The sequence below is a fragment of the Lygodium microphyllum genome, chromosome 21, assembly GCF_053477565.2.
Source record: "Lygodium microphyllum isolate KBCC chromosome 21, Lygodium_microphyllum_v1.1.10, whole genome shotgun sequence".
Taxonomy (NCBI): domain Eukaryota; kingdom Viridiplantae; phylum Streptophyta; class Polypodiopsida; order Schizaeales; family Lygodiaceae; genus Lygodium; species Lygodium microphyllum.
In genome coordinates, this window is record NC_141155.1 from 8,842,320 (window position 1) to 8,868,272 (window position 25,953).

At 42.9% G+C, this 25,953-nt stretch overlaps 1 protein-coding gene across 2 annotated transcripts in view; it reads left to right on the forward strand.

Moving 5' to 3' along the window:
• Window positions 1-25,953, forward strand: part of LOC148017722 (RNI-like superfamily protein) — a 195,190-nt gene that overhangs the window by 166,662 nt on the left and 2,575 nt on the right. The gene's annotated exons all lie outside the window — the stretch shown is intronic.

Here is a 25,953-nt window from a genome sequence, read left to right on the forward strand (position 1 = left end):
CGCCAGGGGCCACTCGATCACATCCCGCGGAGCTCTCCACTGTGGAGGGGCTCGAAAGATAATGCTCAAGTTTGGGGGGGCACTGCACGTTTGGAGAGTTTGGCCACAGCGCGATGGATGCCCAGTTGGAGGTGGAGGGCGTGACGTTAGGCGGCTGGAGGAGGGGGCACGAAGGGAGTGAGGTGGGGGTAGGGGGGAGACGCTAAGACGCCTGGGCGAAGGATGCGTGATGGTGTGTCAGGCAGGCAGAAGTATGGCGCGAAAGGCAGGCAGGAACGTTGGGGGAGGGGCGCGACTGGCGGACAAAGGTGTGAGGGAGGGGGTGCGATGGCAGGCAGGTGGGGGGGTGGGCAACGCGATGGCAGGCAACAACGTCTTGGCAAGAAGCGTTGATCAGCAGGAAAATGGGGGGGGCGGGGGGCGCGCTTGTTATGTCGATATCATATTTGGCAAGTAACTGCTCCACTAGGAAGTGCCATGAGCTCTCACACCCCTCATGAGCCATCTGTTAGGAAGCTGCCAAAGTGCTTTGCATGGTAACCTATCAAGTGTCATGTTCTACACTCTATATATAAAAGTGATGATCTGAGAGAAAGCCTCTACCTCCATGGGTGTGTTGAGCTAGAAGTGCATTACAAACTGATTAGCTCTTTAAAAGAGCCCCAAAACATGTAAATCACCAAAAGTTTCGTTAACCATTGTATGGTCCTAGAGAGTTTCTGTGTCGCATAATCAAAACCCTAAATTGGGAGGATCCTTCTACATCTATAAATAGATAGGCTGCCCATCATTCAGCCCATCCTTGTTATGCAGGTCACATTAGTCCTCACCCCCTTCGCTACTATTGGCTCCCCTGTTTCCACTTGCAACCCATCTCCACCTATTATCCAGCCATCATTGACTGCAGCCCCCTAGTTGGTTCCTATCCATCGCTACTTGTGATAGTTTTGGGCTGCTGGCAACTACATTGACTACCCCAGACAGCTGTGTTTACTGCTCCAACTTGCTGCCCTATTGATCGGCTCCCTGTTTGACATCAGTTTGCTAGCATTTTTTTCAGTGAAGGCCCATACAATATCTTCCTCAGCTAGCGCCCTGCTGCCTACAGTCTTGGTGATAAGTTTCTAGCCTCGTTTGGGTGGTATGCTATTTCTCTTACCAGTTTCCAACCTCGAGACTACTGCATTTTGGTGACCAGCCTACAATCCTGTCATATTCAGCACTCTCTCAGCTTCGACTGGTGGTTACAGCACTTGGAATCCATCTCTATTGGACATCGCACTTCGACTACATTCATTGCTCTGCCTTTGAGCATTTTCTACACTCTTTCCATCATTTACAGCATTGATTCATTCACTTAAAAGTTCTCTTTCTTTTTGTGTTTGTGTTTGTGTTTTTGTGTTTTGCGTTAAGGGTTTTGCATTATTATTTGAGTTATTGTGTTTTAGTCATGTTCGTACATTCTGTGTTTTCTTAATACAAACCCTAGCATATCTTCACATGGTATTAGAGCTGGTGCTCTTGTAAAGAGTATCGTGTGGCTATTGTGGAGAGCTTGTCTTTGTGCGAGATACATTAACGACATATAACCACTTCACTCTCGGACTCCTCCTTGGGATCCTACTATATTATTAGGCTTCTCCATCATTGGAGACTATGAGGAGGCATTGTGGACTCGATGAGGAAGACATCGCTCCACCTTCACCTTCTTCTTGGCTAGATACACAATCTAGGACAGATGAGGAGTTTCAAGAATACATGCAAATCAAGTATAATCGTGGTGGCTTACCGCTCTCAAACTCTTGAAAATCTTGCTTCAAATCGGTTGGTGAGGCTAGCCATCTCTTTAATCAAGGAGAACATAGATCATTTGGAACGAGTGGCGATCCATCTTGTTCATCATAGCCACATAGCCAAGCCCAATGTCGAGTTCGTCCGACCCTTTTGAGTTATTTGAATCAAAACCCTCCCCTATTTTTTCTTTCGGTATGCAAAAACTAGATAATGATAGATTTGAGTGTGTAATTATAAATAAAGGAGGTTCTCGAAGCAGATGTACTTCCACAAGTATATCTAACACTTCTGTTTCATTTGAGAATAGTGTTGGTATTGATATTTTTAAAGCTCCTCCTATCCCTATTTTCTGGTCAAAATACAAATTATCTTTCTTCTCCTTTCAATAACTTAGGATTGTACTCCACATCTATATCCAACATACTAGGATATTTGGATCATCTTTTTAGTTCCTAGCACTTTTTCTTTTTCTACTTTAGATATTGACTACCCATAGGTGAGTTCCACTTTGCGCCATGGTACATTGTTAGTGGAAATGCCACCCTTTAGCATTGTGCCTTGCACACATCTGCAAGTGGGCACATCTATCTATCCTCGAATGGTTGTGATGGGCACTCCCCTCACTACTCCTAGACATTCAACCCCCTATCCATTGGCCTCTTCGACGCAGGGATTTCCATCCTCCGTCTACAATGTGCCATCCCTCACTCCATGGGTCCATGCAAGGATTTTCATTCTTTACCTATTGTGTCCCCATCCCTCCTCCTTGGGCTACATATGCGGCTACCATACTCATGCCCAGTCAATCCATGCCCATTTTTGGATCCACTATCCACGCATCCCGCATACATGGTAGGTACTTTGTGGTCAATCCCCAAGTGTACTTCACTTCCTCACCCTGTTGATCTAAAATATGCTTTACAGCTGATTAGCAACTTTAAACAGCTCCAAAATATGCTTAATTAATGAAAAACACAAAACTGGTGCACAGTTCAAAAGAGTTTCAGTGGTCTCCTCTTTCAACATCTATAAATAGATAGGCTGCCCACCATTCGACCTCATCCCTTTGTGTAGGTTCTCACCCCTTCTCACCATTATTGCTCATATCCCTATCAGAGGACATTGTAGTTCATGGTTACTATCCACCATCTCCACTTGGTGTTCTACTATATTTCACTTCCATGTTTTATTGTGGCATTTTACTTTTGGGTTCTATTGCGGCACTCTACTACCACGTTTTATTGCTGTGTTTTACTGCCACATTCTATTGCTACATTCTAGTACCGTGTTCTACTGTAGCATTCTACTGTTGCATATTGTAGCCTCGCCCATATCATCAAGCATCATCCTTTGTAGTCGCCTCAGACTTCTCACACTTTGGTAATTAGCATTTGGTGTTTCTCTCACTCTATCACTCCGACTAGTGGTCACAACACTTGGGGTCCGCCTTTGGTGGACATCACTCTCGTGCTCTCTCCTTGGGCATTCTGTACTCTTTTACATTCATTTACAACATTCATTCACTTCAGAGTTTCTTCTCTCTATGTTTGTCTCTATGTTTGAGGTTTGAGTTTTGTGTTTAGGGTTCGAGTTTTACTTGTCACTATCTGAGTTTTTGTGTTTCAGTCGCAGTTGTACATGTGTTTCCTCAATGCAAATCCTTCCATACCTGCATATGGTATCAGAGTCGATGCTTTCTAAAGAGTATCCTATGGTGATTGTGGAGGCTAGTCTTTGTGCGAGACTCACATGCAACTCGATTCTAACTCATAATGTTTGAGGCACCTTCTACTGAGGATCCTATGATGGCCTATCAAGCTTCTCCATCATTGGAGACTTTTAAGAATGCATTTTTGTCTTGAGAAGGAGGTAGACACACCTTTATCTTTACCATTGTTTTCTTCACATTTTGATTATCTTACAAACGAAGAGTTTGAGGAGTACTTGTGCATCATGTACAGTGCCACTACTCGGTTTGGACCACTTGGTGAGACTGGCCACCTCCTTGATCTTGGAGGAACCATGATATTCAGCGTGTTTGGCGATACATCTCCTTCATCTCAGCTAGGCCTTATGTCAGGTTCGTATAACCCTTTTGGAGTCATATGAGCCAAAACCCCCTTCTATTTCTCCTTTTTGTGTGCATGATCCGAATGGTTTTCAATCATAGTGATAGGGAATGGTTGGAATGGCCCCCTGGGATGCTAAAATGGCGTTTCGGACCAAAATCCATTCCAAATCACGTCCCTGTTGGGTGAGACGTTCGCTGTTATGTTTGTGACAAGCGACGCAACAGGAAATACATCCCCAATCAGAAACATGACAAGGAATGCCATGTGGCATAAAACTTGCCTGCAAAGTAACCTATTGACTACCCCAATTTACCACCTGCTAAATCATGTGTCTGTCTCTCGCTAATGTGCTTGCGGCCTATCTGTCTCTCACTCATGTGCCTATCTTGGCTTTGCCCATGGCACCACATGAATTGATTTGAAATATTAATTTGTCATTGTGGATTATATACCTTGGCTTCAGTGCTCCATATGAATTATGAATGAAATATATATATATTTAATTAGTTTTACTTTTTAATTTCATTTTTGTTCCCACGTCCTCACTCCCTAGGTTTGGTGCCTCCATCTCCGTCCCCATTCCCTGTTTACGTTCCGCATTTCATATTTCTATGTTTTTAATATGTTAACTTTATTAGAGGAGGCTCTCGAAGCAAATACTCTTCCTCAGGTATACCTCTACCATCTCTTTCATTTGAGCAAGTAAACCACAATTCTCAGCTCCTTCCATCCCACCACTATCTTCTCCACATTCTATCATAGCACACTAGGAGTTCGATCTTTCATCTCCTGTCCTAGCACTTTTTCTTTCTCCATCCCACAATCTACCTACCCTTCATTCACCACATCTCCTAGTGTATCGTTATGGGGAACGGCACCCTTTTGTTAGCAGTCATGTTTGTCATGCCTTGTCATCTCCTGCCTGTGAGCCTCAGTCTGAGTCAGACGAGGACATTAGGAGCTCTGACATGTCTATCATATGTTATGATAGGGGAGGCTAGTCACTCTTGACTGGCTGTCTTAGGATGTGTGTTTCTTTTTTGGCCTCTTTTAGTGGGCAGCCACACTGGTTGCCCGGCCACTTTTTTGGTCACTGATGTGGGGTGCCCATTTTAGGGCATTTTTAGGGTTTGCACCCATTTTAGGGTTAGGGTTAGGGTTTGTCCTTTTGCCTATTTATAGGCAGCCCCCCCTCCCCACTTGATCACTTGTCTTCTTGCAGATTCCGACACTCCTCCCCCGTGGTGGTGCTGCCATCATCATCAGCTTGATCTGGTGCCCTCACTGACGTTGTGGGCTGCGTGCAGGGACTGATCAGTCTCCTTCCGCCTTCCCGTTTGTATTCAGCATTCATTTCAGTCAGTGCAGATTTCTCTTCCTTATTTTCTGCTTTCTCTCTCTCTCTCTCCCTCCGTGTTCGTATTCCCTCTTCCGCAGCGTACTCTCACATGGTATTAGAGCCAAAGGAGAGTACACGGAGCTGAGATCTACGCAGGAGAACACCCACAACCTTGTGTTTGCTGGTCTAGACGTCTTCAACAGCTGAGGCATCACCTTCAGCACCATCTTCTTGATCAAGGCGGCCTGTTTTGGTGTCAAATCTTTGCGTTTGCTCTGGCGTCATCCCCAACAACCAAGGCGGCCCTTCCAGGAGGTCCCAAATCTTTGCGTTTGCTGCTGGCGCCTTCTCCAGTGGCTACCACGTCATCAACAACCTCTTCCTATTTGCGTTTTCAGCCTGGTGGCCCTCCTCTAGCTAGGCGACACTCCTCCAAGCTGGCGACCTCATTTCTATTTGCGTTTTGAGGCAGGCGGTTGTTTTTTTTTGTGGTGATTGCATCATTAGCACTTGCATTTGACATCATCCTTGCGTTCTGTGCAAGGCAGCCAGCTCAGGAGCTTCTAGTGTTTGTGTTTCGGTACCGCAACCTTCCCTTGTTGTGTTTTGGTGTTTGCAAATATCGAAGATGTCTTCTCATCAATTTACGGGCTTTTATGACTCAGATGACGAGCTTTTGTCTCGACACTCATCTGAACGGAGGCATGATTTCTATCACGAGGACCGTCATCCAGAGTCTATTCCTCTTTCTCGTCCCCCTTCTATTCATGTATTTCGGCGAGCCCCTTCTAGTGGGCCGAAGATGCAGCCTTTGGTACCCCCTGTACAGGTACCCGTACTTCCTCAACTGCCCAAAGAGGACCGGTTGGATGGCTCCAACTTTTCTCTATGGTCTTGCAAGGTGGAGTGTATCTTGGACTCCTTCGATCTTTGGGATCTTGTTTCTGTTCCTATTCCCCGGCCTAAGGTGGATCCCGCAGATGGGACATCTATGGCTCGTGCAGCCTTATGAGATCGGCTCAATTCTAGAGCCAAATCTTTCCTCTTTCTGAGTTTGCATGATTCTGTCCTTGTTCATGTTCACAGGTTGAAGACTGCAGCAGACGTGTGGAGAAAGCTCGCGTCTCTCTATCAACAGAAGACGTTTTCCCAGCGGATATCTCTCGAAAAGAAGTTGTAGATACTCGCTATTGATGATAGTCCTTCCATGAAGGACCACATCAACAAATTACAGGATATAAGGGATGAGCTTGCATCCCTCGGTCGGACGATATCTTCTGAAGACATGGCTATGATTCTTTTGACTCAGCTGCCATCACCTCGGTTTGATGTCTTCTACACCAACCTTCTTACTTCGAGGACCCGTGCCCAGCTTCTATGGGAGGAGCTATCCCCGCTTGTCTTGGAGCATGACGAGCGAGTCAAAGAGGTCAGTGCTAGTGGATCCGACTCCACTAGAGCCTTTGTTGCAGGTTCGGGAGGACAGAAGAAGAAGAATAAGTCAAAGGCTAAGAAGAAGAACCGTTCTTCAGGCTCTGACTCAGATTCAGAGAGACCGAAGTGCCCACACTGTGGGAAAGGGACACATCCCTAGGAGAAATCCTGGAAGAAGTACCCTCACCTTCGTCCGGGAGTGAAGGGTGGATCTACATCGGAGCCTTCTTCTACCTCTACACCAGCTGTTACCCATGAGTCAGTGTTCCTTCATATCCATGCTTTGGAGGAGGATCCTTCTTCCGTGGCTGCAGTGTCTTCTGCGCAGCCTTGGTTAGTGGACAGTGGTGCTTCGAGTCATATGACTCCCTGAGGTGATTTGTTACAGGATCTCCGTCCATCAGAGGGTTCAGTCACTGTTGGTGACATTTTATCGGTGCCTATTAGTGGTGTTGGCACATTGCCTTTGTTTACTGACCGACCTTCGAGCTTCTTTTCACAGACCCTACATGTTCCGGATTTGGGCCTTCCCCTCCTCTCAGTTTATGGCCTTACGAGGCTTGGCACACGAGTGATCTTCACTGAGTATGCCGTTGTTATTGAGGATTCTTTTACAGGAGCTGTCTTATCTATAGGTTGGCAGGAGAGCGGGCTTTACAGGCTCCATTCCCCTTCTTTGATGCAGGGTCCTCTGAGGCAGTCTATTGCTACACTCGTTCCCGCTTGTGCACCTTCTATTCCACAGGTTCCTTCCCATCCCCCACCTTCTCCGGTGGTTCCCTCATGCCCCCCCATCCCTTTTAGCGGGGCACGATCTCGATGATGCGGCTGTGGATTCTCTGGCCCCTAGTGTTTTAGAGGGGGATGCCCAGGATCGTAAGGAGCTCCTTCAGCGGCAGTCTACATCAACGGACTTCATCGACATTGGCATTCCTCTTGCCACCCCAGGATCTATTTCTTCTTCGGTCTTCAGCCACATCCAGGATCTGAGAGGGGGTGTTAGCAGTCATGTTTGTCATGCCTTGTCATCTCCTACCTGTGAGCCTCAGTCTGAGTCAGACGAGGACATTAGGAGCTTTGACATGTCTTTCATATGTTATGATGGGGGAGCTAGTCACTCTTGACTGGCTGTCTTAGGATGTGTGTTTCTTTTTGGCCTCTTTTAGTGGGCAGCCATTGGCTGCCCGGCCACTTTTTTAGTCACTGATGTGGGGCGCCCATTTTAGGGCATTTTTAGGGTTTGCGTCCATTTTAGGGTTAGGGTTAGGGTTTGTCCTTTTGCCTATTTATAGGCAGCCCCCCCTCCCCACTTGATCACTTGTCTTCTTGCAGATTCCGACACTCCTCCCCCGTGGTGGTACTGCCATCATCATCAGCCTGATCTAGTGCCCTCACTGACGCTGTGGGTTGTGTGCAGGGACTAATCAGTCTCCTTCCGCCTTCCCATTTGTATTCAACATTCATTTCAGTCAGTGCAAATTTCTCTTCCTTATTTTCTGCTTTCTCTCTCTCTCTCCCTCCATGTTCGTATTCCCTCTTCCACAGCGCACTCTCACACCTTTAACACTGTATCTTCCACATACCCAAACCTTACCACATTCTTACACTCTGGGACGATTGTCATGGGCATCCTTCTCACTACCCTCGGACACTCACAACCCCCTCACACACGACCTTTTTGACATGGGATATCTATCCTCTGCTTATGGACTGTTGTCACACATCCCTTGGGTCACTCCTACGCAAGGATTTTCATCCTCTGTTCCCGGTATCCCTATCCCTCCACCTTGGGTTTCTCATGTGGTTACCATGCCCATACCCACTCCGCCCATGTCCCCATTTGGAACCACTATGCACACTTCTCGTATGCATGGTGGGCACTCCGGGATTCCTTCCCACGTGTACTCCATTCCTCCATCTTATCCACCATATCCCCATTATACACCTCTATCTCCTAGCACTACCACTCCTATTGCAAGGGCCAAGAATGCCTTCATGGATAAACCTATTTTAACAGGTCGAATTTTACCACTTAGTCGAACTTCATGCAACAAGTGCTTGAATCTCAAGGTCTTTGGGACCTCATCGTTGGTACTGAGCTTGTTCCAAACCCTCAATTAGCTCACCTTGATCACATCCATCAATGGAGAGCTCACAATGCCATAGCCAATGTTGAGTTAATGCAAGGGTTGCTTCTTGAATTCCACTCTTAGTTATAGCATTTTTCCCTCACATTTGAGCATTGGAGTCATCTCATTGACCGCTATGCGGCATGAGATCACACTCAATATATCAATCTCAATTTTGAGCTTCAAGAGTTTTCCATTAAGGAATAGACGATTTGAAAGTCGAGTGGGCCGAATATCAACGGTTACTCACCAAGTTTACCACTACTAGCTCCCCAAATTCAGACGACGATTAGGTCATATTCTTCTTGAACGAATTGCCCAACAAATACTTCCATTTTATCCAATACATTATCTCACTACCTAGATTGCCGACCTTCTACGAGTTTTGAGTGTCAATTCTTGCACTATGTGAGGCTGCACAATCAAGTCCACAAGAAGTCCTTTACACACATCCATTCAGAGAGGTAAGGGTTGGTTGCCTCTTCTTTGGGAGGAAAAACCAACAATGGTAAGAACTCACAAGATGTGAAGGCAAGCCAAAACAAGGGGGATACCCCTTCCTCGACCGGAACCAAAGAAACATGATCTCTTTGGTAGCAAATTCATGTTGGGATATAGGCCCTTTATTCACCTTCGTATATAGTACACATGTATTATTTAGTTGTACATGTGAATGCACCCTTACATGCCCTAAGTATAAATACATTTTATTATTTGTGTTTCAACACATTGTTGGTACACCCAAAATCGAATCGTACTTTCGCTCTCTCTCTCTCTCTCTCTCAATCACTCTTACTTTCCTGCTCGCTTCTCTAGCTGCTGCTCACTTTTGTAGTTAAGCTCCAACAACTGGTATCAGAGCTTACGGTCAAGATCGTCACGCGTGAAGACAGTTGGAGTTCGTGTCCTGTAGAGAGTCGACTGGCGACCACACTGCTGACCAGCGTTACCAGTTTACACAAGGCGATAACATCCAGTGGGCGGGCAGTTGGCATGTGGCGACCAGCAGGCGCCACGACTAGTCACGGGCAGGCGGTGTGATGGACCTGCGACAAGCACCATGTCCAGCGGGGAGCGGCAACCAACGCAAGCAGTCGGGCAGGCAACATCATGCGACACACTGGTGGGTCAAGGGATCCCCCCTCCCCTCCCCTTTGGTCAATTTTTTCAAAGAAATTAAAAAAGAAATCTTTAATTTCAAAATTACCCCCTTTTTGCCTTAATCCTACGCGTGGTAGCACAAATTACAGATTTGTGCAAATTTGAGCCCGAAAATTTGGAGCTTTTCCCAGATTTGATTCCGTTTGTGTTGGCAGTGACATTCGTGTTAGAAATTGCAAACATTGTGTGTGTTGACCTCAATCAATTGGGGGATTTTGCCAAATTTATCGGAATTTCGCTCTTTCGAGTAAAATTTCTTGACATGGGAACCCGAAAGATTGGGGCTTTTCATATTTTGATAAAATTTTGCTCAATTGGCCACATTGGCTGACATTTATGCACTATTGGACTTGGAATTTTGGGGTTTTATGCAGAATTTGGTAAATTTCTGCAGTATTTATTGTGTGGTGGTTGGTTTATGTATAGACAGCAGAGATTTATTACTGTTTGGGGAAGAACAGCAGTGTACTTGCTGGTTCAGCTTGTGCTTCTGCATTTCAGTGTATTTGCTCTTGTGTTCGTGATAAAAATGGCTGCAACTTCTAAAGGGTTGTGGCTTACATAAAGATGGGTGTCACTGATGACATTTTGACAGACATTAAGGGTTTAGATACTGGTTATGCAATATGGGAGAAGCGGAAAACTACCTATGAGATCACCATACCTGTTAATCAAGTGCATTTAATGCGCAAGCTTGTGAATATGCGACTGGATGAGTCCAAGCCTGCAGTTGAGCACTTGAGTGTGTTTACTAGCATTTTAAATCAGCTCAAGGATGCAAATTTGGATTTTGATGATAAGTTGAGGGTGATCTTTCTTATCACGACACTGCCTGATTCTTGGACGACCTTGGTGGTTTCTCTCAGCAATAACCCCAATCTCTCATATGATGGTGTGAGGGGTTCAATCTTGAATGAAGAAATTAGACGTATGTCTAGTGCAAAAGGCAACAACTCAGCTTATAATGTAAGAGGCAAGGCTGAAAAGAAAAATGCAAATGCTAGACAGAGAAACAGAAGCAAGAGCAAAAGAAAGGAAAAGAGTGACATTATTTGCTATCACTGTGGTTGGAAGGGCCACAAGAAGCCTAATTGCACATATTACAAGAAGGAACGAGAGAGAGAAGAATGCAGGAGACAAAAAGAAGAAAGAGGATAAGACAGATGCATCTGAGGCAACCAAAGGCAAGGAAAAGGCCAATGTGGCCTCAAGTGTAGTCATAGAGCTCTCGAATACAGAGGCTAATGTATTATGTATAGAAATAGGGAACGGCCGTTCCGGCCTGTAGGAACGGCCTAACGCGTTCCAAACCCTCCAAGGAGGTGAAACAGCCAGGGAACGTTCCCTGCCGTTCCCTGTTTGGAACGGCCATTCCAGGCCTGTTTACTGAAAATTGACGTTTTTTCTTGTTTTTCTTTTTTTTGCTTGGGTTATAGTCCTTCTACCACATATTCACCCATCTCCATTGCCTAATGTGCACACACTAATCTCTCTCTCTCTCTCTCTCTCTCTCTCTCTCTCTCTCGGGTTGAAGATTCAAAGTGTCAAGACAACCCACAAGCTAATTAGGAGTCCATGCAAAGTTCAAATTTGATGCATTATCAACTCTTGCAAATCAGAATCAAATTTCAGCCGATCCTCAATTCCAAGGTATTCATCCATTTATATTGTCTAATTTCAAGGGAAATTGGGATAATTGGGGCAATTCAAGGCAATTTGGAGCTATGGGGGTAATCGAGTCAATTTTGGGACATTTGGGTCAATTTCATGCATTGACGGGTATTGGGGCAATTAGAGGGACATTCTTTGGGGCAATTTGGGTCATGCAGGGCATATTTGGGACACTTAAGACATGTGCCGTTCCCCCCATTCCCATTCCCCGACCTTGGATATTCCCCCCTTTCCAAGGGATCCCGTTCCCCGTTCCAGGTAACTATGGTATTATGAGCAGTTGATTATGATGCCGTTGTATGTCACATACAGGATATACAGATTATCAAGGCTGATGTGATTGTACTTTTGTCAGTTGATGATGGTGTCACTCAGACTTGGATTGTAGACTTTGGTGCCTCTTTGCATGTAACTCCTTGCTTGGAGTGTTTTGCTATGTTCAATGCAGGCAGTTATGGAAAAGTGTACCTTGGAAATAACCATACTCGTAGCATTGCTGGGATTGGCACTGTACGCTTGTCTTTAGATAATGGGCAAGAGCTTGTGTTGAAAGATGTCAGATATATGCGTGGCATCAAGAAGAGTTTACTATCGGTTGGTCAGCTTGACTTGCATGGTTACACTACATTGTTTGGTGGTGGTTTGTCGAAATTAAAAAAGGGTTCCATGCTGATTGCAAAAGGAACCAAGAAGGGCACTTTGTATTGTTTACATTGTAAAGCTTTGAATGGCAAGTTTCTTGCAATTGCTGAAATTGGTTATCATTTGAAGTTGTGGCATAAGAGATTAGGCCATATGAGCCAACAAGGACTTGATGTCCTTACCTCTTTGAAGAGGGCTGATGGAAAAGGCTCTAAACTTGACTTTTGTAATGACTGTCAATTTGGAAAGCAAATGAAAATTTCCTTTTACTCTGGTGTCTCTCATAAGTCCAATGCCTTGGACTTACTGCATTCTAATGTATGTAGTATGCTCGTGAAATTATTGGGTGGTGATGCATATTTTGTTTCTTTTATTGATGATTGTTCCAGGAAGATTTGGGCTTATCTGTTGAAAAAGAAAAGTGAAGTGTTTGTTTTTTAAAAAACTTTTCATGCATTTGTGACCACTGAGATAGGTAGAAAGTTGAAATGCTTGAGAATTGATAATGGGGCTGAGTTCACATCTATTGAGTTCAAGTCTTTTTGTGACTTGCATGGAATTAAGAGGGAGCTTACAGCTCCTTACAGCCCTTCTTCAAATGGGGTGGCTAAAAGATATAATAGGACTTTATGTGAAAGAGTGTGGTACATGCTGTCCACAGCTAATCTCCCTTATGAATTTTGGGGAGAGGCACTTAAAACCGCGGTTCACATTTGCAACTGCTCTTCAAATAGGTCTTTAAATAATGGCATCCCTAAGGAGGTTTGGTTTGGCAAATCAGCCTCATATGACCATCTACATATATTTGGATGTGATGCTTTTGTGTGTTAGAGATGAGCTGAGGAACAAATTTGACCCGAAATCCACCAAAGGTATTTTCATGGGCTATGGTGATGAGGGTGAATTTGGCTATAGAGTGTGGTGACCTCAGTCTAAGAAAATTATTCGCAGTCGTAATGTTGTGTTTAATGAGGCAAATTTGCTAAAAGGTACTTTAGCCTCCAATGAAGACATGAAAAATGTCAAATTTCAGAATTTGCAGCCACCTATTACTTCAAATGATGAGCCTCGTGATGCTGTACCATAGGCTGACACTGATGATCAGCCGGCTATTTTTGAGCCAGATGATGATGGACAGCAAATAGAAGTACAAGGAGGTCATGGACAACAAGATAGACTTGCTGATTATGAAAATGCAGGTGCTGGTAATGAAAATGAAGGTGTTGTACAGAATGAATAGCATACTGAAAATGGCTTACAACTGCCAATAAATGCTGAAAATAACATACCTCTAGATATAGACCCAATTCTTGAAAATATAGATCATTGGATATGCATGTCTACACGCGCAAGAAGGCAACCACATAGGTATGAACCCTCCTTGCATTATGTGATGCTTACAGAGGTCAGCCTCTTATATATAAAGAGGCCAAGTCATGCAAATTTAGCAGTAAGTGGGAGCTAGCTATACAAGAAGAGATTAAATCTCTGTATGCTAATGATACTTGGAATCTTGTGTCGTTACACAAAGGAAGGAAGCCTCTTCCAAACAAATGGGTTTACAAAGTAAAGACAGTTGATGGGAAACCCAAGTACAAGGCAAGACTGGTTGCCAAAGGGTATGCAAGAGGTCTTCTCACTTGTTGTGAAAATGACCACTCTACGTGTGCTTTTTGCTCTCACTGCTGTATTGAACTTGGAGATGTACCAAATGGATGTAAAAATAGCTTTTCTGCATGTTGACATTGATGAGGAAATCTACATGAAACAGCCCGAGGGCTTTGTAGTTCCTAGAAAAGAGCAGATGGTGTGTAAACTAAAATGCAGCTTGTATGGGCTGAAGCAAGCACCATGGCAGTGGTACAAAAATTTTGACACTTGTATACTCTCTCATGGGTTTATACACAGCCATGCAGATCATTGTTTGTACATGAAAAATGATACAGATGGCAGCCCCATCATACGTGTTTTGTATGTGAATGATATGTTGCTAGCTGGGAAAAGAAAGACTAGCTTGGATGCTCTCAAAGATCAGCTGAAATCAGCATTCTCCATGAAAGATTTGGCGAATGCAAAGCATATATTGGACATGAGGATTCATAGGGAGAACTGAAATTGTTGTTTTTATCTCAAGAGAAGTACATTGAAAAGGTACTGGACAGATTTAGCATGGCTGAAGCTAAGTCTTTTGGGGTACCCTTACCTCCATATCTTAAGCTTAGCTTAGTAAAGCCAACAGTCCAAAAGATGAAGCCAATGTTATGAAGGGAGTCCCTTATGCATCAGCTTGTGGCTCTCTTATATATGCTATGGTTGCTACTCGTCCAAACATTGCTCTTACAATGGGAGTTGTTAGCATATTTATCTCAAATCCTAGCAAAACACATTGGGAGGCTGTCAAGTGTATTTTTTGATACCTAAAGGGTACAGAAAGAAAGTGTATTTGCTATGGGCAGGGTGCACTTAGTCTGTAGGGTTATTGTGATGCAGACATAGCAGGTGACTTGGACACTCATAGGTCCACTTGTGGGTATGTCTTTACAAGCGTTGGTGGGGCCGTTTCTTAGTGTTCCAAGTTGCAAAACATCATAGCACTGAGTACTACTAAAGCTGAATACATATCAGATACTAAAGCTTCTAAGGAAGCTATATGGTTGAGTAGACTTGCAAAGGATCTCGGCATGTTTATGGGCACTGTGGTGTTGGGATGTGATAGCCAAAGTCATGTGTATCTAGCTAAGAATGCCATGTATCATTCACGCACAAAGTATATAGATATGCGATATCACTTTATCGGACAGATTCTGGAAGATGGTGTAATCACATTGACCAAGATCAAAACACAGGACAACCCTACAGATGTTCTCAGTAAAAGTCTAAGCAAAGCTCAGCATTAGCATTGCATACGACTAGTGAGAGTTGGTTAGAGGTTCACTTCAGACCCTTTAAATGGGAGATTGTTTGGATAAAGGCCCTTTATTCACCTCCGTGTATAGTACACGTGTATTATTTAGTTGTACATGTGAATGCACACTTACATGCCCTAAGTATAAATACATTTTATTCTTTGTGTACCAAATTGCCAAGGGTCAGGCCATGTGGACGAGAAGTATCGTAACAAGGCCTAATCTTCCAGCTAGAAAACCACAGTAGTCTACTTTGACTACCTTCAATGTGGTTGGCCAGACATACTCATTGCATTGCACTTAGCTTTGCTTTGCCAAGGGTCAGGCCATGTGGACGAGAAGTATCGTAACAAGGCCCAGTCTTCCAACTAGAAAACCACAACAGTCTACTATGACTACCTTCACTGTGGTTGGCCAGTCCAGTGGGGCTACACCTTTTGCTATTACACCCTCTACTTTATCTAACACCTTCTAGGACCACTTTTCCACCTTGCCGTACGCAATGGTGGCCACACACTTGGCCTTTCTCTTTTTCAACTTCCACAACATGCTGACATACTCATTGCATTGCACTTGTCATCTTCCCAAGGTCAGCAAAAATTGTCAGCTTCCCAAGGTCAAGAATATGCAATCTCCATCACCAAAATGGTCTCCAATGGTTGGGAAATGGCCCCAAAAACTACAGCAACAGTCCACCTCTTTCCAACAGCTCCAAAATGAAAAAACGAGATTTCCCTCTCCCTTCAGCCCTATTTAGCCTTTCCCCCACTTGCATGGGAAAATTTTGCCAAGTGGCAACTTTCTTAATCCATTTTTAGCAGTTTCCAGCCATTTAATTTATTTTCAGAATTAATTAATTCTGAAAATTGATTCAGCCCTTAATATCCATGCCCAGAAAATTGACCTTGCCCATCCAAAAATTAATTGGCTAGACCATTTGCAACCCAAAGTGGTCCCATGCATTAATTGACCCTTGGACAAGCATTAATCCATTAATTAATGCCTAGTCCCTAGTGTCACCACTGACACTTGATGGCCGATTAATGGTCCTAGGGGCAAACTGACACTAAAATTCACCTAGAATCTAACAAGTGTAACTTGTTACAACTTTTGCCTTTGACACGCATCTTTTTCACAGGGTCCTTCGGTCTTCAACGGTGAAAAAGTAGCTTGCACCTCACATGTGCAACACATGTGCATCTTTTAATTGCACATTTGATTAATCCTTTAATCAAATGCCAATTAAAAAAGCATCAAATTTTCACGTCCTCGTGATACATTCTCTCACCTTCTCTAGTCTATTCTTAGAAGATCTCAATCATTCTCAGCAGATCTTAGCTAAATTTGGTGGATAGCAAAGGAATTTCTACTATAGACCCTCATTCACAGTAGAAATTAGGATTTATCAGCCGCCTTGGGGGGATGGGGGGGGAGGGGGTCGTCTAAGATTCGCAAGGCAACCACTTTCTTTAAGGGAAATACATTCTAGTGGTGGTCCACGCTCTTAATGCTTAAGGAGAGCACCGTCAATATGGATACAATTGAAGTAAATGTTTGCATCGAATTGGTTAACTAGTGCATTTGAGGTGGACATCATGACAACTTGGAATAAGCTAGATGCAAAGAAATGCAAGAATTTGGAGCAATAACTTTTTATTGTCCAGCTCCTCTTCATGAGCAAATGGAAAAGTATGTTTGTGGGTTGCCTAAAGGAAGCTAGGATTTTTGTATTAAATCCACCATGTCTAGCATGTGAGGCTCATAGAGATTACTACTACATCTGATGTATTGTTGCATGGGAAAGATTCGGGCTTCCAAGAGAGTGGAGAGTGTTAGAGATCATTGCCTAGTCAGACTGCACAGTCCAGTCGGACTGTACAATCGGACTGCCACGTGGCAGTCCGACTTGCTGCAGTACATGCAGCCGACCTGCATTTTCTGGCGCCCAGATTTTTGGCTATTTATAGCCGAGTTTTCAGTCTTCTGCACACATTCTTTTGCTCGCAGATTTCAGACTGGAGGCTCGCACAGATTCCGTCTCTGTTCGCAGATTTCAGACAGGAGACAGTGCAGACTGCAGTGGACTTCGAGGTGAACAGCAGGTTGCATCGTCGAGGTGGAGACACACAGTCCAGCGCACTGCGCCCGTGTATATATCTGCATATCTTTGTATACAGCACACTTTATACAGCAGATCTTCATCGTCTACTGTCTCTTTCTCTCTCTTCTCTCTCTCTGCATTCTCTCTCTCTCAGACCTACGCTTCAAAGAGGATGAGATAGGATCCATGGGGGAAGCTAGTACACCACTCATTGGAAAGCTTTGTTTACACATTCAAAAATATGCAGACAATGAAGATTTCTTTGTTGCTCCACTTGAGGGTTGTAATTTCTTGCTTGGTATGCCTTGGTGCCATCATATGTATGCAATGATTGATTGGCATGCTAAAGTAATCACTATTCAACATAAGGGCAAGACCCATACACTAAATGTAAAGTTGAAAGGGAAACTTTTCCCTATTGTATCTGCTGCTACTATTTTCAAAATAAAGAAAAATCACCTTTTAGCTTACTTGGTTTCTAGTAAAGATAAAGCTGATAATGAGGATGTTGAGAACATGTCAAAGTAAGAGAGGGATTGCATTTCATTTCTGAAAATGTATGCTGATTGCTTTTCTTAGTCACTTCTAAGAAAGCTACTGTCTAAAAGGCCAAAATATCTTGACATAGATTTTATCTATGGAAGTAGCCCACATAATAAGCCACCCTACAGGGTAAGTGCAACCCAATAGGAGGAGATAATGAGTTAGGTGAATGAGTTGTTGGAAAAAGAGATGATTCAGTCCAACTCATCTCCCTTTCATTCTTCCATGCTTTTGTTGGTACAAAAAAAGAATGGTTCATCTCATATGTGCATTGATTATTGTACTTTGAATAAAATCACGATAAAGAATTGGTTTTCGATCCCTTGGATTGATAATGTTCTAGAAAGATTGCAAGGGGGAGTCATATTCAGCTGCATAGATTTGAAAAGTGGGTATTATCAGATACACATTAGACTAGAGAATATGTCTAAGACAGCTTTTAGGACATCTTTCGGGTTTTATGTGTTTCTTGTCATGCCTTTTGGACTGATGAGTACTCCTATCACTTTTAATCGGATGATGGATCACATTTTCAGGCCACATAGGAGACTTGTGGGCACTGTCTTTGATAATATGATTGTATACTCTTTTTGCATGAAATCCACTTTTTGGGGCATATCGCATTGGTTGATGATATACGTATGGACCTTACAAAGGTTGAGGCAATACATTCATGGCCACATTTAAGGAATGCACATGAGATCCGCAGCCTTTTCGGTCTATGCTTCTATTACAAGAAGTATGTACACGGTTTTGCTAAAATTGCATCTCCATTGCATACTTTGTAAGAAAAGAATATACCATTTAGATTGATAGTATTGGAAATTTCAACATTTGACAAGTCAGAGAAAAAGATGATTCCTGATCCTATGCTTGTGTTGCTCGATCTAAAAAAATCATTTGTGATTCAGTGTGATGCATGTGGGAACAGCATTGGGATTGTTTTAATGCAAGATGGCCAAGTTATGGCTTATGAGAGTCATCTTCTCCACGATGCAGAGAAGAATTCACAAGTCTATGAGAAAGAGCTCTTGGCTGTAATTGATGCACTATCTATGTGGAAACATTGCTTGTTAGGGATTGATTTCACACTACATACAGATCACCAAACATTGAGATACTTTCTGACATAGATAAAATAGTTAGAGAAGTATATGAGATGGATAAACTTTATCTCTATGGGTCATTTTCAAATTGTACACATTGATGGTAAAAAAAATATTGTGGTTGGTGCACTGTTAGGTAAGCCTCAAATCTTAGTCATCAACATGGTCTATCGTATTGAGTTGGATGCCATAAAATATCAATATGCTAATGATTCTGATTTTACCAATGTGTATGATCAACTTTGCAATGGCCAGAGGCATGAGCTCTTTGTACTTAAAGATGGTTTTCTAATGATGCATTGACGATTGTGTATCACAAAGCAGTAGACGACTGTGTATCATTGAGAGTCATGCTCCTCCTTGTGTAGGGCTTAGAGAGATTGATGCCACCGTGTGAAGGGGTGAGAGTGCGCAATGGCATGCAAGATCAAGGCGTTAGCTAAAGAGTAGAGCTAAGCAGAGAGTTAGAGAAAAATGAACGCAAAGATAGGTGTACCGTTGTGATGGTACACAAAGAATAAAAGAATATATTTATATGTTAGGGTACATTAAGGGTGTGTTCACACCCGTAAGTCTATGTACACGGAGACAAAGGGACTTTACATGCAACAACCACCCACTTAAAGGTCTTAAGTGGTACCTTTAAGCTAACCAACTCCCACTAAATGAATGCAATGCTCATGCTAAGTCTTTGTAAGAGACTTAGTGAGAACATCTGCAGGGTTATGTTGGGTTTTGACCTTAGTCAATGTAACAAGACCATCATCGAAGACCTGTCGAATAAAGTGATACCAAACATCTATGTGTTTGGTACGTGCATGGAACATGGCATTCTTAGCTAGACATACTGCACTCTGGCTATCACAACCAAGCACTGGAGTACGTGAAGAAAGGCCAAAATCCTTGACCAGACGGCCAAGCCAAATAGCTTCCTTAGAAGCTTCTGTGGTTGAAATATATTCAACCTCTGTAGTACTCAGTGCCACAGTTTTCTACAATCTTGAACACCAAGAGATAGCCCCACCAGCCAAAGTAAAAACATACCTACTGGTAGATTTCCTAGTGTCAAGATCTCTTGCCATGTCTGAATCACAAAATCCCTACAACTCTAGTGTACCCTTTCCATAGCATATACACTTTTCTTGTGTACCTTTCAAGTATTTGAAGATACATTCCACTACTTCCCAATGTGGCTTGCTAGGGTTAGACATAAATCTGCTAACAACTCCCACTGCATGAGCAATGTCAAGGCAAGTTGCAACCATGGCATACATCAAAGATCTACAAGCTGATGCATAAGGTATACCCTTCATGGTACTAGCAGCTGCATTATCCTTAGGGCAATCAGATTTGCTAAGCTTTGTATGTGGCGGTAAAGGCACGCCAAGAGGCTTAACATTAGCCATATTAAACTTGTCAAGTACTTTGCTAATGTACTTGTCCTGTGAGGAGAGAAACAACAAATGCTACCCTTTGTCTCTTTTAATGCGCATGCCCAAAATGTGTTCAACTGCCCCCAAATCTTTCATAGAGAAGGTTGAACTCAACTGCCTTTTAAGAGCATTCAAAGTCCTCTTATGCTGTCCTGCAATCAGCATGTCATCCACATATAAAACTAGCACAATAAGGCTGCCATCATCAACCTTTTTAGTGTATAAGCAGTGATCTGCATGATTGCGTTTAAATCCATGGCTGAGCATAAAGGTATCAACTTTTTTTGTACCATTGTCTAGGGGCTTGTTTCAGCCCATATAAGCTGCGTTTCAGCTTACAAACCAAATGGTCTTTTCCTGGAATAGCAAATCCTTATGGTTGTTTGATGTACAGCTCTTCATCCAAGTCACCATGAAGAAAAAGCAATCTTCACATCCATCTGATCCAACTCTAAATTCAAGGATGCAGTGAGAGCACACGGAGCGTAGTCATCTTCACCACTGGTGAAAAACCTTTTAGAAGTCTATGTCTTCCTTTTGTGTATAGCCCTTAGCAACCAGCCGTGCCTTGTACTTGGGCTTCCTATCAATACATTTCACTTTGTAAACCCATTTATTAGGAATAGCTTTCCTATACCTGGGCAAAGGTACAAGCTCCCATGTGTTATTTGCATATACATTTCACTTTGTAAATCCATTTATTAGGAATAGCTTTCCTATCCGTGGGCAAAGGTACAAGCTCCCATGTGTTATTTGCATATAGAGACTTCATCTCTTCCTGCATAGCAAGCTCCCACTTTTTCTTATTTTCACATGATTGTGCCTCTTTAAATGTCAAAGGCTCATCCTCATCAGTCAACAAAACGCAATCCAAAGATGGCTGAAACCTTTGTGGCTGCCTTCTGACACATGTAGACCGTCTTACCCAATGATCTGTATTATCAGGCAGTGGGCCTACATCCTGAGGAATGTCCACACTATCACCAGGTGGCTGATTTTCAGCATTTTCTTGCTGCTGTAATCTGTTTTCAGCATGTTCTTCTTGCTGTCCTATTTCATCCTGTGCATCTATTTGCTATCCATGATCTTCTAGTTGTAGCACAATAGGTTGCTGCTCATTTTCAGCATCAAAAGGGACATAATTTTCAGCTAATGGCTGCTCAATGGCTAGCTGTTCATGCTGAAATTTGACCTTCTTTTTGTCAAGATCAAATGTGTAGTATTTTTCAGCAACTTTGCCTCATTAAATACTACATCTCGGCTGTGTACTATCTTTCTACCCGGAGAAAGCCAAACTCTATAACTCATCTCTCCCTCATCTCCATATCCCATGAAGATGCCCTTGATGGATTTCATGTCTAGTTTGGTCCTTTGGTCTACAGGTACATGCACAAAGGCATCACAGCCAAAGACACACAAGTGGTCATATGAAGCAAGTTTGCCAAACCAAACCTCTTCAGGAATGTCATTTTTCAATGCACGATTGGGAGAGCGATTGCATACATGAACTACAGTTTTAAGAGCCTCTCCCCAAAACTGCTGGGGGAGATTAGCTGTGGACAGCATGCATCTGACTCTCTCACAAAGTGTGTGGTTAAATCTTTCAGCCACGCCATTTGATACAGGATTATAAGGGGTTGTCAACTCCCTCTTAATGCCATGCATCTCACAAAACTTGTTAAATTCTTTTGAGACGTACTCTCCCCCATTATCTGTTCTTATGGCTTTCAACTTAAGCCCCTTTTGTGTGGTAACAAAAGCATGAAACTTTTTACAAGAATCCAACACTTTCTTTTTGCTCTTAAGTACATACAACCATGACTTTCTACCGAAATCATCAATGAAAGTAACAAAGTACCGTGCACCCCCATACGAATTAACAGGCATAGTGCACACATCAGAGTGTACTAGGTCAAGAGCATTAGACTTCTTAACGACACCAGAGTAATAAGAAGACTTCACTTGTTTTCTATATAAGCAATCATTATAAATTTCGAGACCAGAGCCTTTTACATCAAATCTCCCTAAAGAAGAGAGAACCTGAAGGCCTTTCTGGCTCATATGACCAAGTCTTTTGTGCCAAAGCTCCAGAGTGTACTAGGTCAAGAGCATTAGACTTCTTAACAACACCAGAGTAATAAGGAGACTTCACTTGTTTTCTATATAAGCAATCATTATAAATTTCGAGACCAGAGCCTTTTACATCAAATCTCCCTAAAGAAGAGAGAACCTGAAGGCCTTTCTAGCTCATATGACCAAGTCTTTTGTGCCAAAGCTCCATCTGTGAATGGACTTCAGCCACAGCTAAAAACTTGCCAGGTAATGCTTTACAATGCAAGTAATAGAAAGTCCCCCTTTTGCTACCTTTAACAATCAGCATAGAGCCCTTATGGACCTTCCAAGATCCACCACCAAAGGTAGTAAAATACCCTTTAGCATCAAGCTGCCCAACTGATAGTAGACTCTTCTTTATGCTAGGTACAAATCTGACATCCTACAAAACCAGCTCTTGGCTATTTTCAAGAGCCAAGTGAATAGTGCCAACACCCTCTATCTCACATGCATAGTTATTACCTAAGTAAACCTTGCCTAGACAACCTGCAATGTATTCAGAAAATGACTCCAAAGAGGGAGTAACATGAAAAGAGGCACCGCTGTCCACTATCCTTGATTATGACAGCCCATCATGAGCTGAAAGTGTTTGTGGAGACACATACTACTTCCAAAGTTTGTGGCATAGGAGCAAAACATGGTGGAGATTTATTTCTAGCCTCTTTTCTCAATTTTATAGGGATCACGACATTCAAGTGGAGTATACCCTTTCAAGCACACTTTCAAAGAATGGTGTGTGGTGGAGCGTGCGAATTGGACCAAGCTAGAGATGGCCTCATCGAAGCATTGAGGTCTTCCTCATACCCTTTGGGGTGAGGTAGTAGCTACTATAGTCCACATTCTCAATCGTTCCTCGACTTTTGCATTACATGACATAACTTTCTATAAGGCTTTCTTTGGTTGAAAGCCCTCTATGTCTCACTTTCACATCTTTGGATGTGACACATTTATCCATGTGAACAAGAAGAAGAGGAAGACGAAACTTGACTCAAAGTCCAAGAAGCTTACCTTTATGGGCTAGAGCACTACCACGAAGTGCTATCGACTTTAGGACCCGAAGATACAGAATCTTGAGGTGAACATGGATGTGATATTTGACAAAGCTTTGGCGTCCAAGAATCCGATTGATAGTTCTATTCAAGGTGATTCTTCGTCATCGACGACTGACCTTCCCCCACCCTCAGTTCACTATCCTTGATTGTGACAGCCCATTATGTGCATATCACCTGTTGCTGCCATAATATCTGCATCATTACATGATGCTACAACAAGTATCTCTTCAATGACCACACTAGATACAACATTTGCCTTTGCAACATCTTTTGAGGAAGAGTTGTCATCATCTTTCTTATTATCCTTCTTTTTCTTACCCTGTTGTTTCTTTCTTTCTTGCTCTTTCTTGAAGTACCGGAAATTGGGCTTTTTATGCCCTTTACGCCCAAACTGATAGCATATGACATCCTGTTGTTTGCCCTTGCTTTTGCTTCTGCTTTTACCTTTACTGCCTGCATTACCCCTCTTTTAAGACTTGCCTCTCACATGGTAAGCTGAGCCACTGTTTTCACCACTAGACTTTCTTTTGATTTCTTCATTAAGGATTGAACCTCGTCAAAGCAGGATTGTTTCCAAGTGACAATCAAAGATTCCTAGCTGTCAGGCAAAGACATCAATAAGAAAATAGCTTTCAATTTATCATCAAAAATCGCCAAACCAGAGTCCTGCAACTGACTCAAAACCCCTGTGAAAGTACTCAAATGCTCAGATGTTGGCTTAGATTCATCCAACTCCATGTTCACAAGTTTACGCATAAGATGCACTTGATTCACAAGAGTTGTATTTTCATAAGTCTCATTAAGCTTTTTCCATATAGCATAACCTGTGTCAAGACGCTTGATGTCTGTAAGTACATCATCAGACGCTGCCATCTTAATGTATGCAATGGCCTTCTCATTAAGTCTAGCCCAATCCACATCTGTCATAGGTGCAGGCTTAGTCTCCAAGAGAGCATCTTCACAGTCCTTGAGAAACAAAATGCCTTGCATCCTATCCTTCCACAAGTCGAAGCCAGTGCCATCAAACCTCTTGATTTCAAAGAGGGATTTAGCGTCATTGTTGCTAGAAGCATTTGCAGCCATTTTTCAGCAATAAATCAGAAATTCAATGCTACAATTTATGACAGCGAAAATGAGCTGAATATTCAGCTGATTTCAGGTCAATTTTTCAGCAAATAATAGCAAGATTCAGTCCAAGTACATGTACAGCAATAGAAAGAATGAGTTTTAGTAGTATGACTGCAATTTCAGCATACATTAAATGCATACACCACTGCCAGGTAACTCCCACTTCAGCAATATCACCAAAAATACATATGCACCAATCCCAGATCTGCAAATGATCACTAAGATTGCTGCGACATGAATAATCAGCAATACATTAATTCAATGGGAGCTGTCCAACAAGTGTACTACATACCTATGTGATCGTATCATCTTCTCGTACCCAAAACACCAAGAAGTCTCTGTAATTTCTCCAAAATCGCACAAGTGGGAGATAAAAATGCTCAAATCACTCTGCTTATAACCACAAGATTGCTTCAACAATATTCCCAAAGGGCATTTCATGCATTAACTTTGCCAAAATCCACAGATTTCAGCAAAAGCCCCAAAATTTTCACTATGAAATCTGTCCCAATTGCATTAATATATGTTCCCGGAGCATAAAACGGGCAAATTTGGCAAAATTTCACAAAATTTTGCAAAAGACCCAAATTTCTCGGGTCCAATTATGCACCAATGTCAGCCAATCTGACTCAGCTGAACAAAATTTCACCAATACAGCAAAGCCCCAAATTTTATGGGTCCAATGTTGAGAAATTTCACTTGGATGAGCAAAATTTCAGTAAATTTGGCGAAATCCCCAACTGCAATTTCTGACACAAATACCTCAATTTTGCATGAGCAGCACTCAACCTAGAAAAGCCCCGATTTTCTGGGCCTAAATCTACGCTAATCTGTGCATTGTGCTTGTGCATGGGAACACTCGGAAGAGGAGGTAAAAAATAATCTCAAATATTTCTTTTTTTTTAAAATCGGAATATGGGTCCGTTGACCCGACATTCAGGTCCGTGACCTGTCAGCCGACGTGACGCCTGCCAATCTGCCGCCCGTGCTGGTCACACTGCGCATTGGTTCCAGCACAGTGGATTATGTAATAGGCTTCATTGAGACGATGGAGCTAGCTAGATCCTTCAGCATCCCCCCTGCTGCCTGATTGGAGCAGGTCATACCTACCTGTCCCTCACCATATCCACTTCCCTACACCCTCGAAGTTGGTGCCGTCCATCTACTACTGGCTTGATGTGGTGGAGTTTTCAGATTGCTGTACCTGCGTTTTCTGGACCATCTCCTTGAGCAGCTCTCACCTAGTTTGCCTTGGTGCCACCAGCTCCTCAAGCCTCTATCATCATAAATACCAGCCTGTGTTTTTGCTGTTCCAGCTGATACCTGACTG